The sequence below is a fragment of the Heterodontus francisci genome, chromosome 18 (assembly GCF_036365525.1).
Source record: "Heterodontus francisci isolate sHetFra1 chromosome 18, sHetFra1.hap1, whole genome shotgun sequence".
NCBI lineage: Eukaryota > Metazoa > Chordata > Chondrichthyes > Heterodontiformes > Heterodontidae > Heterodontus > Heterodontus francisci.
In genome coordinates this window covers 66,768,179-66,791,191 of record NC_090388.1, presented here as the reverse complement: position 1 = coordinate 66,791,191, position 23,013 = coordinate 66,768,179, and the positions used below count along the sequence as shown (strand labels likewise).

Below are 23,013 nucleotides of genomic sequence, written 5' to 3'. Positions count from 1 at the left end.
TTTAGTTTAGTTGTTATAAAAGTCTTAAAACTTGAAATCTTATGTAATTCTTTAAATTGGGCTCGGGGATCATATCATGTATTAATGTTAACAGTCTCACTGAGGTCGTAGCACAATCAGCTTTTTACAGGTATATATGGGAAGAGTAAGAAAGGTAGTAATGTACCAGGCTTCATTATCTTAACCAAGTGTAATGATTGAAAACTGGAATTGAAAAGGTGTGTGACAATAGGTATATCTTCTGGGATACTAACTCAGAGTCATTAAGCTGGCAATAAATAGGGCTGATTGCAGAAATGACATTTATAGGTTAATAAGGATACCAGATAGTGTACTTTTTGATGATTTAGCAACATGCCCTCTTTTCCACAATTGTTGCAGATTGCCGGCATGCGTAAGAAGGTGCTGCATTTCATGGACTTGATGCCAGAACTATGATTGTCTGAGGTGGTGGGGACATCACCACTTTACCACTTACCCCCACACCAGACCAGGAGGGTGATTTCCATTTTTTTTCTCATGGCAGGTGTGGTCTGAATGGCCCTGACACATTCTGAATTCATATAATTTGTTACAAAGTACAGCAGCTTCGTTCTCCATCGACTGTTGGTGTCCTGTACGTTTCAGCAGAATACTTTTTGTTTGTACCATTAAGATATGAATTGAATATGGCTTTGCTGAATATCAGCTGCTGACGTAATCATAAGCAAACCCAAAGAATTGAGTATTATTTTAGGTGAAGTAAGACAAATGTTGTAGGATTGATGAGAATTTCCTTATTTACTTAAACAGGGGACATGCCGATGTAGTAATGAAGGATACTCCCATACCGCATTGTCGACTCTTTCAGCAGTGCTCGTGCACAGCAGGAGGATAGTGACACGTAACATTTTGAGCAAAATTAATCTGTCATTACCCTAATCTCATTAAAGTCAATATTTTCTTTCACTAAATGGAGACCATGCATATCTTTGGTGCCTCACAAAAATATTTGGCTGCTGAAAAATGTATTTTTGAATGGTCTTGTTGAAAACTAATTTTGGTGCCTGTGAGTGAATCCAGCCTCTCTTCAAAGTTACAGCCAAAAACCAGGTTGGTTTTCAATTGTAATGTTCTGAATATGCTTGTGCTGTGGAATGTTTTCCATCTTCCCTGGTTTGACCTTGGCTGAACTATCCATCATGGCATAGAGTATCATCATAAAGTTCCAGCATGATTGATAGCAGTGCAAAGGGTCAGAAGATTCGGGGGTTCAAGTCCCACATCATAACCTAGCCTGAAATTTCACTGCAGTTCTGAGAGAATGCTGCATTGTTGGAGGTATCGTCCTGCATGTGAAGTGTTAAATCAGATCTCTTCCGTCTTTTCAGGTGGATGTTAAAGGTCCCGTGTTACTTTTGAAACAAGAGCAGGGAGTTCTCAGTGTCTGGGTTAGCAGCCCTACCCAAACAAATAACACACACAAAAAAACAGATTAACTGATCGTTTCTATTGCTGTCTGTGGTATTTTATTGGTGAGGAGTGCCTGCCTTTTTCTACATAACACTAGTGACGCACTGCCTTTTAAAAAAAAATTATTTCCTGAAGTATTTTGAGAAAATATGTGAGGCTGTGCTAAGGTGCTTTAGTATTGTTAGCAGTCTCGGATTGTTGGTTTCTCAAAAATCAAATGCTTCCTGCACCTGACCTGGGGCTCAAACCAAAACTACTGCTTCTCGGGCACTGTTATTTGAACTGTGGCAGTGGCTCGGAATTTCAAACATGGTGATCACAAATTCCAGATAATGTGGGATAAAGGCTGCTCAGAAGAGCTGAATTGAAGATAGTCATGTTGTGGAGTTTTTTTAAATACGTGATCACCTGTTCAAGAGCAGAAAGGATTGCAGGAAAATTAACTTTGTGCTACTGACCTGTTAGTTATTGGTTTTATTTGGTGGGGTGTGGTGGCAGGCAGGAAAGAATATTATGTTCTTTTCAGAAATCTCTGAGGGTTCTTTAACTGGAGGAAATGATCTAATGCATTTCCACAGCAGATTAAAAATTGATGTTGCTTCTGGTAATGGGAGAGGATCAGTGAATTTTAAAATGAGCAAATTGAGTTGAAATGTTCAGACACTTTTATATCAAAGCTACAGAAATCATGGTTTTCTCAGCGGAGTTACATATCAATGGTGCGATAGGCTGAGGTAAACCTTGTTGCACTCAGGGTTCTAGAACATTGTATCATGTAGACAATTGCCCATCAGCCTAATGAAAGGGTGGATTGAAATGCAGGTGCTATGATTACAGGTGTGAGACTCTCCTTCCACCGTCCAGTGCCTTGGAGAGATTACATTGTTTCTGATCCATGTTGCCAGCAGGTTACCCAAGCAATTTCAGAATCTAAATGGGAGGTCAGCTTGACAAGATTTATATAAGTGACACTCAGAAACTATGCTCTATTTGTTGGAAGAACTCACCATTTAGATACATTGTGTCATTGAGAGCCTGTGCTTTGCTACGAATATTCAATTGCTGATCTGAGGCCTCATAGGAAATGAGAGGTGGTACGTTCCTGTTACCACTAGGGCAGGAGGACTGCACTGTTCATTCAGTCCCTCTTCTCCACAGGCCACAACATATTCTTTAAATTTTCCTACATACTGACAGTCAATCGGATTTTGCCCAGAATAGCACACTAGCCTGGTTTCTTTACTGAAGAACAAAATTAACAGTTTATTATAAAACAAGTCTTAACTAGTAATAAGGGAAAACAATATCACAAATCAATTAAAAAAAAATCCCACATTAAATTTTAAAAAGTCCCTTTACCCTAGTCCCTTCACGCACACTCATACACACACAGACCAGTTAACTGAAAGAATAAAAGAAAAGGATTTTTAGATCAGAGCTCTATTACAGACCAAAAAGAAAACACCTGGGTAGATCACTTGCCCACCCCCGAAAAAATAAATAGCAGATGAGACACACAGCACTAAATTGGCACACAGTCCAACCTCCAAGCACATGCAGGCAGGATCTTTAGAATCTTCCAGAATTAGCTCTCTTCAGGCGGCGTTGAAAGGTAATTTAGCAGGCCTTCTTGCAATACAGGAAAGAAGACGAATTGACAAACTGAACTTCAGAGTCTTTAAGGGAATTGTGAGAAAATGAGCTGGGTTGTCGTCTTCTGTTCTTCCTTGGAATTCTCTCCTTCTGTCCTTTTTTGACACTTCAACAGCACTTGACTTTTTAAAAACATACAGCAAGAATCTAATCTCTTCCTCCAGATGGTAAAACACACTGACTGACTGACTACCAGAAAACTCGACAGTTTTCTTGCCCATCCCAGGTGTTCTGTTGCTACTGGGCTTGTCCAATCAAAGGAGCGCCTATCAATTTTCTGCCCCTGTTGCCATGGCTTCTGCTCATCTTTAACCCAAGCCATGTAACAAACAGTGACACTGTTGCCAATCGGCTCCCTCACTGTCCTCTTGATGAAAAAAAGAACTGATGCAACATTTATTTAGCTTAACTATAAATTCCTTAAAAAAAAAATATTTTTAACAAGACAGTCACTTTCGTAACACTGCAAATAATAATATGGCGGTCAAACTGGCTGAAAAGAATCACTGTACACTGCCTTTAATTTTACTACAACCATACTCAATATTGTAGTCTTTTTATTTTGTTACTCTAGTTTACTGTATTTTTGGGAATGTTTCCATCCTGCCTTCATTCACAGATGAAAGGCATACAGTGCTGGTCTCTGGTTTACACACTGTACTGAACATAATTCCATATTGAAGCTCAGTTCTTCTCATTGGTTGCTGAGTTCTTGACAGGTATCTTGAGCTGTTTGGTTCCAGTGATTCATTGGAAATACAAGACTGAAATCATTGCTGTTTCTCTATGTTGGACATAGAGGTAGGCCATTCAGTCCTTCAACCCTGTCCTGCTTGAGTTCATACATTATTCATGCTGTATATCATGATCATATGTTTCACTTTAATTTAAAAAGTTATGGTGCATAAAACGTGTTGCAGAAATATACCAGTCACCCAACTGTTTGGTAGTAATCTGCTGTCGAATTGTACTGCTGTCATTCGCTGCTGCTTCCCTTTAATTGCACAGTGACTTGATGTCTTATTCTGCTGGTGGGGCTGTGGATTCAGGGGCCCCTGGTTTTAGGAGTCAGTTACTGTTTGCCTTCAAAATCTGTAATATCATCAGAATACTGCTCAGTATCTCCTGCAAATATTGTGATTCTTAAATCCATTTAGAGTTCCTAAAATGGAAGCTGTGCTAAGTTGAATAACAAGTAAAATGATTTTGTTTTGCTCTGTTGCTTGACAGTCTAACTTGATGATGCCAGTGCACTTATCTTCCCTGCTGCAAAAAACAGATATATCTGAAAATAAGTGTACAACTGTGTAGGACATTGCTTTTGGATGATTTCTACAGCCACCGTAGGCAAAACCAACTGCTTATCATTTGCCATGGGACAGACCAACTGCAGCTTATCTTTTGTAAATATTTTTTTGCAGTTAAAATGATTTTGAATTTAAAGTATTCTCTTCATCTCTTGTCCTCTGGTTTTCCCACATCTCTCGATTTCCAGCTGAGCTTGGGCAGATACTCCCTTCCAGCCATTTAACTACATCATTGTTTAGCCACGCAAAGATGCACAGAAGCAGTTGGGGGAGACTCTTCTGCTTTCTATATCCTGTTGCTGTGGAGAAATGCATTGTCTCCACTTGACACATATCCTCCAATGATACGGCTGGTAGCAGAACCCAGAGTGTCGGGGACTGTTGAGTAAGAGGCTGCTGTACCTTACTGGTATAGAGCTTTCGAACTGGATGGGTTCCCCAAGATGAACTGATTGGATGACCAAGGGTGGGCTGGATGGACTACTTCACCATCCCATAATTTCCTTTTTACTGGAGTTGGTTGCCCACCCAGTGCTTTTACCGAGTTCACAACTAAATGCAGCAGGGACTGGATACAAAAATGATCACTCCAAATCAATTTGCTAACAATATTACATGGAATGTACTGCACAAACAGGCCATTCAGCCCAAATGGTCTATGTTGGTGTTTATGCTGCGCATGAGCCGCCTCTCACATTACTTCATCTCATCCTATCAACATATCCTATTCCTTTCTCCCTCATGTACTTAAGAGCATAAGAAATAGGAGCAGCAGTAGGCCATTCAGCCCCTCAAGCCTGCCCTGCCATTCAATAAGATCATGGCTGATTTGCCCCAGACCTCAACTCCTCTTTTGTGCCAGCTCCTCATAGCCCTCAACTCCACAATAGTTCAAAAATCTATCTACCTCCTCTTTCAATACCTGCAGTGATCTAGCCTCCTCAACTCTGGGGTAGAGAATTCCAGACATTCACTACCCTCTGAGAGAAGAAATTCCTTTGCATCTCAGTTTTAAATGAGTGTCCCCTTATTCTGTAACTCTGTCCCCTAGTTTGAGATTCCACTACTAGTGGAAACATCTTCTCAACATCTACCCTGTCAAGTCCCCTCAGAATCTTGTACATTTCAATAAGGTCACCTCTCATTCTTCCAAACTCTAATGAATAAAGACCTAACCTGTTTAGCCTTCTTGATAAGTCAGCCCCTTCATCCAGGAATCAGCCAAGTAAATCTCTTTTGAACTGCCTCCAATGCCGGTATATCCTTTCTTAAATACGGGGACCAAAACTGTACTCCAGGTGCGGCCTCACCAACACCCTCTACAGTTGTAACAAGACATCGCTATTTTTAAACTCCAACCCCCGAGCAATATAGGCCAAAATTCCATTTGCCTTCTTAGTTACTTGCTGCACCTGCATTCTAACTTTTTGGATTTCATGCACAAGAACACCCAGATCCCTCTGTGCTGCACTTATTTGAAGTCTCTCTCCATTTCAATAATAGTTTGCCTTTTTGTTCTTCCTACCAAAGTACATGACATCACACTTTCCTACAATAAACTCCATCTGCCAAGTTTTTACTCACTCACTCAACCTGTCTATATCCCCGTGCAGATTCCTTATGTCCTCATCACAACACGCCCTCCCACCTATTTTAGTATCGTCAGCAAATTTGGATATTTTACACTCTGCCCCCTCCTCCAAGTCATTAATATAAATAGTAAATAATTGAGGTCCTAGGACTGATCCTTGTGGCACTCCACTAATTATGTCTTTCCAACCTGAAAAAGACCCATTAATCCCGACTCTGTGTCTTCTGTGAGTTAACCAATCCTCAATCCATGCTAATACATTACCCCCAATACGTGAGCTCCTATCATGGGCTTTTATGTGGCACCTTATCGAATGCCTTCTGGAAATCCAAATACTCTATATCTACCAGTTCCCCTTTATCCACTCTGCTTGTTATATCCTCAAAGAACTCTAGCAAATTTGTCAAACATGATTTCCCTTTCACAAAACCATGTTGACGCTGTTTGCTTTTCTAAATGTCCTGCTATTTCTTCCTTAATAATGGACTCTAGTATTTTCCCAAAGACCGATGTTAGGCTGACTGGCCTACAGTTTCCTGCTTTTTTGTCTCCCTCCCTTCTTGAACAGGGGCGTCACATTAGCAGTTTTCCAATCTGCTGGGACCCTCCCGGAATTCAGTGAGTTCTGGAATATTTTGACCAATGCCTCCACTATCTCTGCAGCCACTTCCTTTAAAACCCTTGGATGCAGGCCATCAGGTCCTGGTGACTTGTCTGCCTTTAGTCCCATTAGTTTGTCAAATACTTTATCTCTCACGATAGAGACTGTTACAAGATCTTTCCTCCCATTAGCTCCTTACTTATCTGATATCTGTGAAATGTTTATAGTGTCCTCCACCGTGAAGACCAATGCAAAATATTGGTTTGAATTGTCCGCAATTTCCCTGTTCTCCGTTATCAATTCTCCAATTGCATCCTCCAAGGGTCCCTCACTCACTTTAGCTACTCTCTTTTTATATACCTGGAGAAGCTCTTGCTGTTTGTTTTTATATTTCTTGCCAATTTACTTTCATAATCAATTTTCTCCCTCTTTATTAGCTTTTTAGTCATCCGCTGCTGGTTCCTAAAAAGAATTCCCAATCCTTTGGCCTACCACTAGTTTTCGACGCTTTGTATGCCTTCGTTTTTAACTGGATACTCTCCTTGACCGCCTTTGTTAACCACGGGTGGTTCATCCTTATCATCGAGTCCTTCTTTCTGACGGGGATAAATTTTTGCTGAGTGTTATGAAATATCTGCTTAAATGTCTGCCACTGTTCAACCACTGACCTTCCCCTTGGTCTATTTTCCCAGCCAGCTTTAGACAACTCTTTCTTCATACCTCTGTAATTGCCCTTGTTTAAGTTGAGGACACTGGTTTGAGACCTGAGTTGCTCGCCCTCAAACTGAATTTGAAATTCTATCATGTTGTGTTCATTACCCCCTAGACGATCCTTAACTACGATATCACTGATTAATCCTACCTCATTTACACATTACTAAATCTAAAATAGCTTGTTCCCAGGTAGGTTCTGCATCATATTGCTCTAAGTAACAATCCCTGATGCACTCTACAAATTCGTCTTCTATGTTACCTCTGCCAATCTGATTTGTCCAGTCAATATGCAGATTAAAATCACCCATGACAATTGTAGCGCCCTTCTGACATGCCTGTTATTTCCCGATTTATACTTTGTCCTACAGTGAGGCAACTCTTCGGGGGCCTATAGATGACTTCCACCCGTGACTTCTTCCCCTTGCTGTTCCTTATTTCCACCCAAACTGATTCCACATCACGATCTATTGCATCTATATCACTACTCACCATCACATTGATACCTTCCTTTATTAACAAAGCTACCCCACCTCCTTTTCCTTTTTGCCTATTTTTCCAGAACGTCAAATACCCTTGAATATTGAGTTCCCGGTCTTGGTCACCCTGCAACCATGTCTCTGTAATAGCTATCAAGTCATATTCACTTATTTCTATTTGTGCCATCAACTCATCTATCTTGTTACAAATGCTGCATGCATTCTGATAAAGAGCCTTAAGCTTTGACTTTTTACCATTAATACTCATTCTGGTTCTAATTTCTGCTGCACTCTTCTGCTTATATTTTCTGCCCCTTCCTGTCACAGTTTAATAACCTTTTGCCTCTTCACTACCCTGCACCTCTACTCTCTTGTTTCTTTTTGATTTTTTTTAAATTCCCTTCAATTGAACCCGGACCCGCCCCCCTACTAATTAGCTTAAAGTCCTATCTACAACCCTAGTTATACAGTTCGCCAGGACACTGGTCCCTGCATGGTTCAAATGAAGCCCATCCCAATGGAACAGCTCTCTCCTTCCCCAGTACTGGTGCCATTGCCCCATGAATCGGAACCCATTTCTCCCACACCAATCTTTGAGCCACGCGTTTACCTAATCTTATTTAACCTACGCCAATTTGCACATGGCTCAGGTAGTCATCTGGAGATTATTACCTTTGTGGTTCTGCTTTTAAATTTAGCCCCGAGCTGCTCATAGTCCCTCAGCAGAACCTCTTACCTAGTCCTACCTATGTCATTGGTACCTACGTGGACCAAGACAACTGGATCCTTCCCCTCCCACTCCAAGTTCCTCTCTAGCCCAGAAGAGATGTACTTACCTAGCTTTCCCTTAAATGCATCAAGCTATTCACCTTGACCACTTCATGCGGTGGTGAGTTCCACATTCTCACTACGCTCTTAGTAAAGAGGTTTCTCCTGAATTCCTTATTGGATTTATTAGTGATAGTTATGGAGAAAATCCTGCTAGTTAGCAGGTCCATTGTGCAATGTCTTCCTCTGCCTGATACTGCAGCTTATTTACTTTACCTCAGCTAATTTGAACTGTCTGTCTCTCTATGAAGGCACTGCTTAAATGAAAATTCATAGGGTAAGGTCAGACTACAGGACAGAGCAGTGATGTGCAATACATTGAAAGGGCATTGTGGGAGGTTGGGTGGATGAGGTTGTGAGGGAGCAAGAAAATTATACTTAAAATACTTATCCCTGCACTTACTATCTTCTTTAATAGTGAGTGATTTTTAGGTTAAAAATGAGGAGGAATTAAGGTTTGCATTATGTGGCAAGATAAACACACCATGATTCAGAGTTTGCCCAATGGTTACAAACATAGGAGCAGGAGTAGGCCATTCAGTCCATTGAGCCTGCACCACCATTCAATCCGATCATGGCTGATCCTCCACGTCAATGCCTTTTTTCCACATTATCCTCATATCCCCTTATGTCACTGGTATTTAGAAATCTGTCAATCGCTGCTTTAAACATTCTCAATGACTGAGCTTCCACAGCTGTCTGGGGTAGAGAATTCTAAAGATTCACAACCCTCTGAGTAAAGAAATTTCTCCTCATCTCTGTCCTAAGTGGCTACCCCCTTATTTTGAAATTGTGTCCCCGGGTTCTAGCCTCCTCAACCAGGGGAAACATCTAAGTTGCATCTACCCTGTCTATCCCTTTAAGTATTTTGTAGGTTTCAATGAGATCACCTCTCATTTTCAGAAACTCTAGAGAATACAGGCCCAGTTTCCCCATTCTCTCTTCATAGGACAGTCCTGCCATCCTGGGAACAAGTCTTTCTTGCACTCACTGTATGGCAATAATATCCTTCCTTAGGTAAGGAGACCAAAACTGCATTCCAATCAAGGTTCTATACAATTGAAGCAAGACTTCACTAGTCCTGTACTCAAATCATCTTGCGATAAAGGCAAACATACCATTAGCCGCCTTAATTGCTTGCTGCACCTGCATGTTAGCTTTCAGTGATTATTGACAAGGACACCCAGGTCCCTTTGTACATCTACACTTTCTATTCTCTTACCATTTAAGAAATACTCAGCACATCTGTTCTTCCTACCAAAGTGGATAACCTCACATTTTTCCACATTATGTTCCATCGACAACTACTCACTAAGTCTGTCCAAATACACCTGAAGCAGCTTTGCATTTTCCTCACAACACACATTCCCATCTAGTTTTGTGTCATCTTCGAACTTGGAAATATTACATTTGGTCCCCACATCCAAATTATTGATATATATTGTGAACAGCTGGGGCCTAAGCACTGATCCCTGCGGAACCCCACTAGTTACAGCCTGCCAAAGCGAGAATGACCCGTTTATTCCTACTCTCTGCTTTCTGCCTGTTAACCAATCCTTAATCTGTGCCAGTATATTACCTCATATCCCATGTGCTTTAATTTTGCTAACCAACCTCCTGTGAAGGCTTTATCAAAAGCCTTCTGAAAATCCACCGACTCCTCTTTATCAATTCTGTTAGTAACATCCTCAAAAAAAAACTCCCAACAGGTTCAAAGAACAGTACAGCACAGGAACAGGCCATTCGGCCCTCCAAGCCTGCGCCGATCTTGATGTCTGCCTAAAGTAACACCTTCTGCACTTCCGGGGCCCATATCCCTCTATTCCCTTCCTATTCATATATTTGTCAAGATGTCTCTTAAATGTCGCTATCTTACCTGCTTCCACCACCTCCCCTGGCAGCAAGTTCCAGGCACTCACCACCCTCTGTGTAAAAAAAAACTTGCCTCGCACATCCTCTCTAAACTTTGCCCCTCTCACCTTAAACCTATGTCCCCTAGTAACTGACTCTTCCACCCTGGGAAAAAGCTTCTGACTATCCACTCTGTCCATGCCGCTCATAACTTTGTAAACCTCTATCATGTCACCCCTCCACCTCCGTCGTTCCAGTGAAAACAATCCGAGTTTTTCCAACCTCTCCTCATAGCTAATGCCCTCCAGACCAGGCAACATCCTGGTAAACCTCTTCTGTACCCTCTCCAAAGCCTCCACGTCCTTCTGGTAGTGTGGCGACCAGAATTGCACGCAATATTCTAAGTGTGGCCTAACTAAGGTTCTGTATAGCTGCAACATGACTTGCCAATTTTTATACTCTATGCCCCGACCGATGAAGGCAAGCATGCCGTATGCCTTCTTGACTACCTTATCCACCTGCGTTGCCACTTTCAGTGACCTGTGGACCTGTACGCCCAGATCTCTTTGCCTGTCAATACTCCTAAGGGTTCTGCCATTTACTGTATACCTCCCACCTGCATTAGACCTTCCAAAATGCATTACTTCACATTTGTCCGCATTAAACTCCATCTGCCATTTCTCCGCCCAAGTCTCCAACCGATCAATATCCTGCTGTATCCTCTGACAATCCTCATCATTATCCGCAACTCCACCAACCTTTGTGTCGTCCGCAAACTTACTAATCAGACCAGCTACATTTTCCTCCAAATCATTTATATATACTACAAACAGCAAAGGTCCCAGCACTGATCCCTGTGGAACACTACTAGTCACATCCTTCCATTCAGAAAAACACCCATCCACTGTTACCCTCTGTCTTCTGTGACTGAGCCAGTTCTGTATCCATCTTGCCAGCTCACCTCTGATCCCGTGTGACTTCACCTTTTGCACCAGTCTGCCATGCGAGACCTTGTCAAAGGCTTTACTAAAGTCCATATAGACAACATCCACCGCCCATCCCTCATCAATCATCTTTGTCACTTCCTCAAAAAACTCAATCAAATTAGTAAGGCATGACCTCCCCTTCACAAAACCATGCTGTCTCTCGCTAATAAGTTCGTTTGTTTCCAAATGGGAGTAAATCCTGTCCCAAAGAATCCTCTCTAATAGTTTCCCTACCACTGATGTAAGGCTCACCGGCCTATAATTTCCTGGATTATCCTTACCACCCTTCATAAACAAAGGAACAACATTGGCTATTCTCCAGTCCTCTGGGACCTCACCTGTAGCCAATGAGGATGCAAAGATTTCTGTCAAGGCCCCAGCAATTTCTTCCCTTGCCTCCCTCAGTATTCTAGGGTAGATCCCATCAGGCCCTCGGGACTTATCTACCTTAATGCTTTGCAAGGCACCCAACACCTCCTCCTTTTTGATAATGAGATGACTGAGACTATCTGCACTCCCTTCCCTTGGCTCATCATCCACCAAGTCCTTCTCCTTGGTGAATACTGATGCAAAGCACTCATTTAGCACCTCACCCATTTCCTCTGGCTCCACGCATAGATTCCCATCTCTGTCCTTGAGTGGGCCAATCCTTTCCCTGGTTACCCTCTTGCTCTTTATATATGTATAAAAAGCCTTGGGATTTTCCTTAATCCTGTTTGCCAATGACTTTTCATGACCCCTTTTAGCCCTCCTAACTCCTTACTTAAGTTCCTTCCTACTGTCTTTATATTCCTCATGTGCTTCATCTGTTCCTCGCCTTCCAGCCCTTACAAATGCTTCCTTTTTCTTTTTGACTAGGCTCACAATATCCCGTGTTATCCAAGCTTCCCGATACTTGCCAAACCTGTCTTTCTTCCTCACAGGAACATGCTGGTCCTGGATTCTAATCAGCTGACATTTGAAAGACTCCCACATGTCAGATGTTGATTTACCCTCAAACAGCCGCCCCCAATCTAAATTCTTCAGTTCCTGCCTAATATTGTTATTATTAGCCTTCCCCCAATTTAGCACCTTCACCCGAGGACTACTCTTATCCTTATCCACAAGTACCTTAAAACATATGGAATTATGGTCACTGCTCCCGAAATGCTCCCCCACTGAAACTTCGACCACCTGGCTGGGCTCATTCCCCAATACCAGGTCCAGTACGGCCCCATCCCTAGTTGGACAATCTACATACTGTTTCAAGAAGCCCTCCTGGATGCTCCTCACAAATTCTCCCCCATCCAAGCCCCTAGCACTAAGTGAGTCCCAGTCAATATTGGGGAAGTTAAAATCACCCACCACTACAACCCTGTTACCTTTACATCTTTCCAAAATCTGTCTACATATCTGCTCCTCTACCTCCCGCTGGCTGTTGGGAGGCCTGTAGTAAACCCCCAACATCGTGACTGCACCCTTCCTATTCCTGAGCTCCACCCATATTGCCTCACTGCATGAACTCTCTGAGGTGTCCTCCCGCAGTACAGCTGTGATATTCTCCTTAACCAGTATTGCAACTCCCCCACCCCTTTTACATCCCCCTCTATCCCGCCTGAAGCTTCTAAAGCCTGGAACATTTAGCTGCCAATCCTGCCCTTCCCTCAACCAAGTCACTGTAATGGCAACAACATCATATTTCCAAGTACTAATCCAAGCTCTAAGTTCATCTGCCTTACCTGTTATACTTCTCGCATTGAAACAAATGTACTTCAGACCACCAGTCCCGCTGTGCTCAGCAACATCTCCCTGCCTGCTCTTCCTCTTCGTCCTGCTGGCCTTATTTACTATGTCTTCCTCATTTACTTCACTAGCTGTCCTACTGCTCTGGTTCCCAGCCCCCTGCCACACTAGTTTAAACACTCCCGAGTGACGCTAGCAAACCTTGCAGCCAGGATATTAGTGCCCTTCCAGTTTAGATGCAACCCGTCCTTCTTGTACAGGTCCCATCTGTCCCTGAAGAGAGCCCAATGGTCCAGATATCTGAAACCCTCCCTTCTACACCAGCTGCTCAGCCACGTGTTTAGCTGCACTATCTTCCTATTTCTAGCCTCATTGGCACGTAGCACAGGGAGTAATCCAGAGATTACAACCCTAGAGGTCCTGTTTTTTAACTTACTACCTAACTCCCTAAACTCCCCCTGCAGGACTTCATCACTCTTCCTGCCTATGTCATTGGTACCGATGTGTACCACAACCTCTGGCTGTTCACCCTCCCCCTTCAGAATGCCCTCTGTCCGTTCAGAAACATGATTTCCCATTCATAAATCCATGTTGACTATGCCAATCAGATCATTATTGTCCAAGTGTCCATTTATCACATCCTTTAGAATAGATTCTAGCATTTTCCCAATGACTGATGTAAGTCTAACAGGTCTGTAATTCCCTGTTTTCTCTCTCCCTCCCTTCTTAAATAGTGGGGTGACATTTGCGACCTTGCAATCTGCAGGAACCGCTCCAGAATCTATAGAATTTTGGAAAATGATCACCAATGCATCCACTATCTCCAAAACTACCTCTTGCAACACTCTGGGATGTGGAATATCAGGTCCTGGGGATTGATCAATCTTCAGCCCCATTAATTTCTCCATTGCAACCTTCTTACTAATACTAATTTCCTTCAATTCCTCATTCTCCCTAATCCCTTGGATCTCTAATTCTGGGAAATTTCTTGTAACTTCCTCCGTGAAGCCAGACACAAAGTATTCATTTAGCTTCTCTGCTATTTCACTATTCCCCATTATAAATTCTCCTGACTCAGCCTGTAATGGCCCCACATTTGCCTTAGCCAAACATTTCCTTTTTACGTACCTATAGAAGCTTTTACATCATTTTTATATTTTTTGCCAGCTTACATTCATATTCTATTCTCTCTTTCTTTATCAGTTTCTTTATCCTGCTTTGCTGTATTTTAAAATCCTCCCAGTCCTCAGGTTTACTACTATTTTTGGCAATTTTATAGGCCTTTACTTTTAATCTTATACAATCCTTAACTTCCTTTGCTATCCACAGTTGACTGCCTTTATTTTTGGGGTTTATGTGCCTCGACGGAATATATAGTTGCTGTTATAACCATGTAATATTTCTTTAAAGACTGTCATACCTTTTAATGCATTTTCCCAATCCACCTCAGCCAATTTGCCCGTCATACCTTAATAATTTATTTTGTTCAAATTTAACACCCTGACTTCAGATTGAACTACCTCACTTTCAAACATAATGTAAAATTCTATCATATTATGGTCACTCATCCCTAAAGGTTCTTTTACAACAAGATTATTAATTAGCCCTTTCTCATTACATAATACTAGATCTAAAATAGCCTGTTCTCTAGTCAATTCCTCAACATATTGCTCTGGAAAGCCATCCCTAACACACTCCAGAAACTTGTCCTCCACAGCATTAGTGCTCCCTAGGTTTACCCAGTCTGTACGTAGATGATTACTGTATTACGCATGCTATATGCTTCTCTAATCTCCTGATTAATACCATCCCCTGCACTAGCACTACTGTTTTGTGGCCTATAAACAACAACTACCAATGTTTGCTGCCCCTTGCTGTTTCTAAACTCCACCCAAACAGATTCCACATCTTGTCCTTCCGATCTGAGATCCTCCCTTACTAATGTATTGATCCCATCCCTTATTATCAGCGCAACACCACCTCCTTTTCCTTTTTGCCTGTCCTTCCTAAATGTCGAATATCTTTGAATATTCAGTTCCCAGTCTTGGTTACCCTGTAGCCATGTTTCCATTATGGCAACTAGATTATACCCATTTACCTCTATTTGGGCCTTTGAATCATCTGCCTTGTTGCGAGTGCCCTTAACCTTGTCTTCTTGACATTCTGCATTCTAAGCCCAGTTGATGCTCGCCTTTGTTTCGCCTGCCTTCTAATGTCGCTTGCTACTTTTCTACCCCCTGTTACCAGCGTTACTTCTTTCCAATTTGAGCTACCCTCAGGTTCCTATCCCCCTGATAAGCTAGTTTAAACCCTTCCCAACAGCACTCGCAAATCTCCCTGCGAGGTTGTTAGTTCTGCTCCTGTTAAGGTGTAGCCCATCCATCTTAAACAGGTCCCACCTGTCCCAGAACTGGTCCCAATGCCTCAGAAATCTGGTGCCCTCTCTCCTACACCAATTCTCCAGCCACATGTTCAATCGATCAGACCTCCTATTCCTATGCTCACTAGCATGTGGCACTGGGAATAATCCTGAGATTACTGCTTTGGAGGTCCTGCCTTTTCATTTCCTTCCTAACTCCCTAAAACCTGCTTTCAGGACCTCATCCCTCTTCCTACCTATGTCATTAATACCAATGTGGACCACGACCTCTGACTGTTCACCCTCACCCAGAAGGATGTCCTGCAGCTGCTCTGTGACATCCTTGACCCTGGCACCAGGGAGGCAATACACCATGCTGGAGTCATGTTTACTGCTGCAGAAATGCCTGTCTAATCCCCTGACTATCGAATCCCCAATCATTATTGCTGTTCCGCACTTCTTTCTCCCCTCCTGTGCAGCTGAGCCACCCGTGGTGTCACAGACTTTGCTCTGTTTCAACTCCCCCGAGGAACTATCACTCTCACCAGTATCCAAAATGGAAAACTGATTAGCGAGCAAGATAGACTCAGGGACTCCTGCACTCCCTGCCTGGTTCTCTTAGACTGTCTGGCAGTCACCCTTTCCCTCTCTGCCTGCAGGCTCCTAACCTGCGGTGTGACCACTTCCCTAATCATGCTATCCATGTAGTCCTCTGCCTCACTGATGCACAACAGTGACTCTAGCTGCCGCTCGAGTTCCGAAACCCGGAGCTCACGCTGCTGCAGCCTTTGACACTTCCTGCAGATATGTTCATCTAGGACACGTGGTGCGTCCATGACTTCCCACATACCACAGGACATACATTCCACTTGGCCGAGCTGACCTGCCATAACATAACTTTAAATTTTTTTTATTACAATGAGAAGTAGACTGACCTACCAGTTACTCACCAATCAGCTTCTTCCCCTGTACTGAAGAGAGGGGCAGCTATTGGGGACTGAAAAAAGGTAGAAGGAAGAAAGAAAGAAAAGAGCCCTTCAAGCACTAAACTCCCAGTTTACACTCTGTGCACTCAATTTTTTTTTCTTAATTTATATTTCCCCTCCTTACCAAATTCCCTTCTTCACACACTGTGCCCTCCAGCAGCACTCAATGCAGACAAGTAGCACTGAGAGTCCCCTGAATTTATAGTCTGAAAGCAAAGCTGTGCCAGCTCTGCTAGAACTCAGAAACCAGTTTAAGCAAGCTACCTAATTAACAAGCTACAGCTACTCTGAGTGTTTGTATCCCCTTGTTTAAATCTGCAAGAAATCTAATTTACTTCTTAACTGAAACAGGAATTTCCATTAATTGCTGGATGTGAACAAAGCAAAACAAAAACTAGTCTTGAGAAATTAACTGCTAAAATTTACTCACTTACCAAACTCCCTTCTTCACACTCAGTGCAGCAACTGGGTAAGACTAAGCCAGAAAGAAGGAAAGAAAACATTTGCATTTCTACAGCACCTTTCACAACCTCAGGACGTCACAAAGCCCTACACAGCCAATGAAGTATTTTTGAAGTGTCGTCACTGTTGTAATGTGGGAATAGTGACTTCATTGGCTGTAAAGTGTCTTGGGACGTAGTGAGGAATTGAAAGGGGCTGTTTGTAAATGAAAATTATTTCATTAAGCCATGCAGATCAGCAAAGAGTCAGACCCGATCTCCTGCATGTGCCGAGTCTGCTGATCTCAGCCAGATGGCACTAGGAGTGCTACAACTGGCCTCTGTATCCCCGGGTTAGGAAATAGAAGACTGCCCCAGGATTCCTGCTCAAAGCCACTATTGAGCTAGCAAGTGCATCTGTGTACATGTTCATTGAGGATAGGAATAAACAATCTCTCCAGCTCAGTAACCTGTGGACACATGCTCTCTTGGTCCAGACATGAGGAATGACCATGACTGAGGTCCTGGTGGGTAATTGGCCCTAGGTTGTTTTATTTGTTCTTGGGATGTGGGCATCTCTGGCAAGGCCAACATTTGTTGACCATCCCTAGTTGCCCTTGAGAAGGTGGTGGTGAGCCACCGCCTTGAACCACTGCAGTCCATCTGGTGTAGGGACACCCACAGTGCTGTTAGGAAGGGAGTTCCAGGTTTTTGACCAAGCGACAGTGTACTCCAAAGTGGAGCTATCACTTTCAGGAGTGGGACGAAAAAGAGAGGGATTTAAAAAAAAGACAGTGATGCCAAGTTATTAGGTTAGCTTCAGTTCTGAACTAGTAATTAAATTACTGCCACAGGTAATAAGGGAGCTGATTGTGTCAATTGGAGTGCTTCACATAGAGTGGCATTTGAAAAATTCTAGTGACGTTTGTAATGATTTCTAAATCAATTGAGTTAGTACTTGAACCTACAGAAGAAAGAAAAATCTATAAGTGTGACATGAGGTAGATTCCTGCATTATTTACTGGAGTTTTAGTTAAGTGCCCGCATGTTCCCATATTCTGCTGTTACAATTAAATAGGTGAAATGCAAGATTCCTCAAAGCAATACGGGTTTTTTTTGTGTCTGTGGCAGATGCATGGTGGGCTGTCCTTGTCAACATACTGGCAAGAACAGCAGTTCTTTCTCCCAGGTTTTTTTCCCATGATTTACAATATGCTATTTACCTTGTCGTTCTCCTGTACACATTGTTGAAGGATTCCTGACTGCTTGGCCCTGCAGTCAAAGAAAGAAAGGCTTGTGTTTATATATCACCATTCACTAATCTCAGGATGTTCCAAAGCACTTTACAGCCAATGAAATACTTTTGAAATGTAATCACTGGTATAATGTAGCCAACACGACAGCCAATATGAACACAACAAGCTCCCACAGATAGCAATGTGATAATGACCTCATAATCTGTTTTTAGTGATGTTGGTTGAGGGATAAATATTGACCAGGACACTGGGGATAACTCCCCTACTCTTCTTTGAAATAGTGCCATGGGATCTTTTACATCCACCGGAGACAACAGATGGCCCCTCGATTTAATGTCTCATCTGAAAGACGGCACTTCCGATAGTGCAGTCGCCCTTCAATACTGCACTAGTGGAGTGTCAGCCTAGATTCTGTACGTGAGCAACTGAAGTGGGACTTGAACCTGGGACTTGAACCCACATCCTTCTGAGTTGGAGGCGAGAGTGCTACCCACTGAGCTGCAGTCACTCAGGCCCATATGGTCCATTGGCTGTTGCTGGAGTGCTTTCATACTCTACATTGAGAGCAGATTGCAGGATATCAGCTGAACTAAGGTTAAAAGTGCAAAAACATCTTTTGTAAAGGCATGTGCACAGGTGTCAGTTTTACTATTTACCGAGCTCCCGGATACTTTGTCTAAAGCTTCTGGTGGCCAGAAATGTTCACTAGATTGAATGTGGTAGTTTCAGACTCTGAAGTCCTATGAGGTCCATGTAATATTTCCATCTTTCCGACGGTTACAATATACACCAATATTTCTAAAGCAATCCTGTATAGTTTATTTGCAATTGTCACTTGTTTTAACCCTTGGCACATGGCAAAACAGAGTGGATCAGGGGAAACCAGTGGATGTGGTGTATTTGGACTTTCAGAAGGCTTTTGATAAAGTCCCACATAAGAGGTTACGAAGCAAAATTAAAGCGCATGGGATTGAGGTTAATATACTAACATGGATTGAAGACTGGATAAAAGGCAGAAAACAGAGAGTAGGAATAAATGGCTCATTCTCAGGTTGGCAGGCTGTGACCAGTGGGGTACTGTAAGGATTAGTGCTTGGGCCCCAGCTGGTCACAATCTATATCAATAATTTGGATATGGGGACCAAATTTAATATTTCCAAGTTTGTGGATGACACAAAACTTGGTGGGAATGTGAGTTGTGAGGAGGATGCAAAGAGGCTTCAAGAGGATTTGGACAGGCTGAGTGAGTGGGCAAGAACATGGCAGATGGAATATAATGTGGATAAGCATGAGGTTATCCAATTTGGTAGGAGGAATGGGGTTCAGAGTATTTCTTAAATGGTGAGAGATTGGAAAGGGACCTAGGTGTCCTTGTTCATAAGTCATCGAAAGCTAGCATGCAGGTGCAGCAAGCAGTTAGGAAGGCAAACAGTATGTTAGCCTTTATCACAAGAGGATTTGAGTACAGAAGCAAAGAAGTCTTGCTTCAATTGTACAGAGCATTGATGAGGCTGCACTTGAAATATTGTCTGCAGTTCTGGTCGCCTTGCCTGAGGAAGGATATACTTGCCATAGAGGGTGTGCAGCAGAGATTTACCAGACTGATTCCTGGGATGGTGGGATTGTCCTATGAGGAGAGATTGGGGAGACTGGTCCTGTATTCTCTGGAATTGAGAAGAATGAGAGGCGGTCTCATAGAAACGTAGAAAATTCTTAAAGGAATAGACAGGGTAGATGCAGGAAGGATGTTTCCCCTGGTTGTGGGGTCTAGAACCAGGGGACACAATCTCAGAATAAAGGGCAAGCCACTTAGGAGTGAGATGAGGAGGAACTTCTTCACTCAGAGGGTGGTGAATCTTTGGAATTCTTTGCCCCAGTGGGTGGTAGAAGCTCAGTCACTGAGTAAGTTCAAGACAGAGATTGATAGATTTCTACTTGCTAATGACCTCAAAGGATATGGGGATAGTGCGAGAATATGGTGTTGAGGTAGACGATCAGCCATGATCTAGAATGGCAGAGCAAGCTCAAATGGCCTACTCCTGCTTCTATGTTCCCATGTTGTCCTTCAGTGACTCTTTCCCCAGGGCAGAAATGAAGGAGCCAGATTTTAACACTGATCTCCTGAATTGGATATATACTTGAAAAAGCAAAAATGCCGACTGTGGGGAAAGACCTGGGCAGTGGGACGAATTTGATTGTTCTTTTGGGATGTGGGGGCTTTATTAAATATAGAGGGTGGGGTTCAGTGGTGTTCCTTGGCTTCTTGCTGCTGGGAGAGAAATGCAGTGCTGCATCCTTTTAAAAGGCCAGAAATGCACCAAGATATGGCAGAAGGATAGACAACACTGGGAAAGTCTGTTGTGGCTAAGAACCGCTTCTCCACCCTGCCGTCGCTTCTCAAACACCTACAAGGATGTTCTGTAGGCAGAGATATGGGCAAAGAGAGATGCACGCCTTGGCACCCAAGACCAGAAGTCCCAGAAGAGGATGGCGTGGGCATTATGGAGGGAGATAGCACAGGCATTGAGTGGCACCTCAACCACCCCATGTACTGCAGCACATTGCCAGAAACAATTTCATAACCTCACAATGTTCACCAAGGTAAGTATAATCAGGAGACACATCCAGAAGGAATGCTGGAAGCATAACTCATCTCCATATCTTGTGTGTCTTCAAAGTGTAAATATTACAATAGATGTGATACTAATTATTGATAAGGAACATCACACTCCAGACAGATGCTTCTTTCCCACCATTCCACTGTGCCATTTTCTGTGCCATTTTCGAGTGCCTGAGACGAAAGGTGATCGAGTCAAAAGAGAATTTTGCTCTATAACCTGCACATGAATGTATTCTCATCTTGTCCTGGCTACAGATGCCGGGGTGAAATTAAATGCTCTTCCTGCTGGATGTCTTTCTCAATCTGTATTTTCCTTGTATAGAAGAAGGTTATCTGTAATTAGGAGCAAAGAACAGCCATCTGAGAGGAAGCACAATGTTCAGAAAATGAATGAAATAGCAGGGACCAGTAAAGCAACCCAACCTATTAACCAGTTACATGTGGTGAGTTGAGCTCAGAGAAGGCACTGATGGGTTCACTGGAACATATACTGGTGGGGGTTGAGGTCTCATTGAGAATGTTTTAGTCGCACCATTTACACAACTAAATTACTCAAGTAGTGGGTCTCCAGTGAGGAAAATCCAACAACATGGTATCTCTGTAACAACTGGATCCCAGGCTCCTGAGCTGTGGGGTAAACAAAAGCTATGAGTGGATGGCTGGGTGTGGGTTGAGAGACTATTGTCAGTGGATTATGCTAAATGTTATAAATTAAACATTAGATTGCTCAAGCAGCAAATCTTAGCCTCTTTAATCACAAATCAACTTTCTGTAATGTCCCCCTGTGTATGTAGATGATTCCTCTCGCCTCCCAACCTCTGAAAATAAAAAAAAAGCATGCTGGTGACTTCTTTAGCTTTATGTGGATAAAAATCTGTAATATGACTTGCTGCACATTTCAATATTTGCATAACTTATGAAATTTCTTTCCTCTTTCCTGATTTAAAGTCTAGTGCACAGATTTAATGACCGTGTTGGTGATTTTCAAACCTGCACATTCTGGCATGTCTGTCAGTACAAACTACGATTTGCTGCTTGGCCCATTGATTAAAAAAAATGGCAGCTGCTATCTATGCAACAGCATAAGAGATAGATGGCTCCTTCACTCCAGTGTGAGAGATTAGAGATAAATGGCTCCTTCCCACCCCCCCAGTGTGAGAGATGGGAGATAGATGGCTCCTTCACCCCAATGTGAGAGATTGGAGATAGATGGCTCCTTCACCCCAATGTGAGAGATTGGAGATAGATGGCTCCTTCACCCCAATGTGAGAGATTGGAGATAGATGGCTCCTTCACCCCAATGTGAGAGATTGGAGATAGACGGCTCCTTCACCTCACTTTGAGGAATTGGTGATCAATGGCTCCTTCAACCCAGTGTGAGAGATGGGAGATAGACAGCTCCTTCAACCCAGTGTGAGAGATTGGAGATAGACGGCTCCTTCACCCCAGTGTGAGAGATCAGAGATCGATGGTCCTTCACCTCAGTGTGAGGGATTGGAGATTGATGGCTTCTTCAACCCAGTCTGAGAGATTGGAGATAGACTGCTCCTTCACCCCAGTGTGAGAGATCAGAGATCGATGGTCCTTCACCTCAGTGTGAGGGATTGGAGATTGATGGCTTCTTCAACCCAGTCTGAGAGATTGGAGATAGATGAAACGTTTCAATAACTGACTGTCTTTTTAACCACTGGAACATATAATTGCCTACAAAGATCAGGATTGAAAATAATTATTTTTAACATTTTACCAGGATTTCAGATATTCATGTTTTGCATCTTCCTGGGATCTCCCAATACCTAAACCTTTCCACTTATCCCAGATGCACAAAAACACATCCCTACTGTTTCACCATTGACCGATCAGGATACACATCCAGGATATGTGGTCCACATTTGGATAACTAAAAGGTACCTGGACATGCACCTGAAGTGCTATAGTCTGCAAGGCTACGGACCAGGTGCTGGAAGGTAGGATTGGATTGGGAGGCTATTTTATTCAGCCGGCGGAGACACGATGGGCTGAATGGCCTCTTTCTGTGCCATAACTTTTCTGTGGTTCTAAGAAAGGTTTGCTCACCACTTTCAAAAAGATTCATGGAATATCAACAGGGATGATTATGGCTCTCGGGGCTTTAAGCTATAAGGAATAACTTGCACAATTAAGCTTGTTTT

At 42.8% G+C, this 23,013-nt stretch overlaps 1 protein-coding gene across 3 annotated transcripts in view; it reads left to right on the top strand.

Annotated features, from left to right (window-relative positions):
* pot1 (protection of telomeres 1 homolog) overlaps positions 1-23,013 on the top strand; it is a 399,782-nt gene that overhangs the window by 50,620 nt on the left and 326,149 nt on the right. The gene's annotated exons all lie outside the window — the stretch shown is intronic.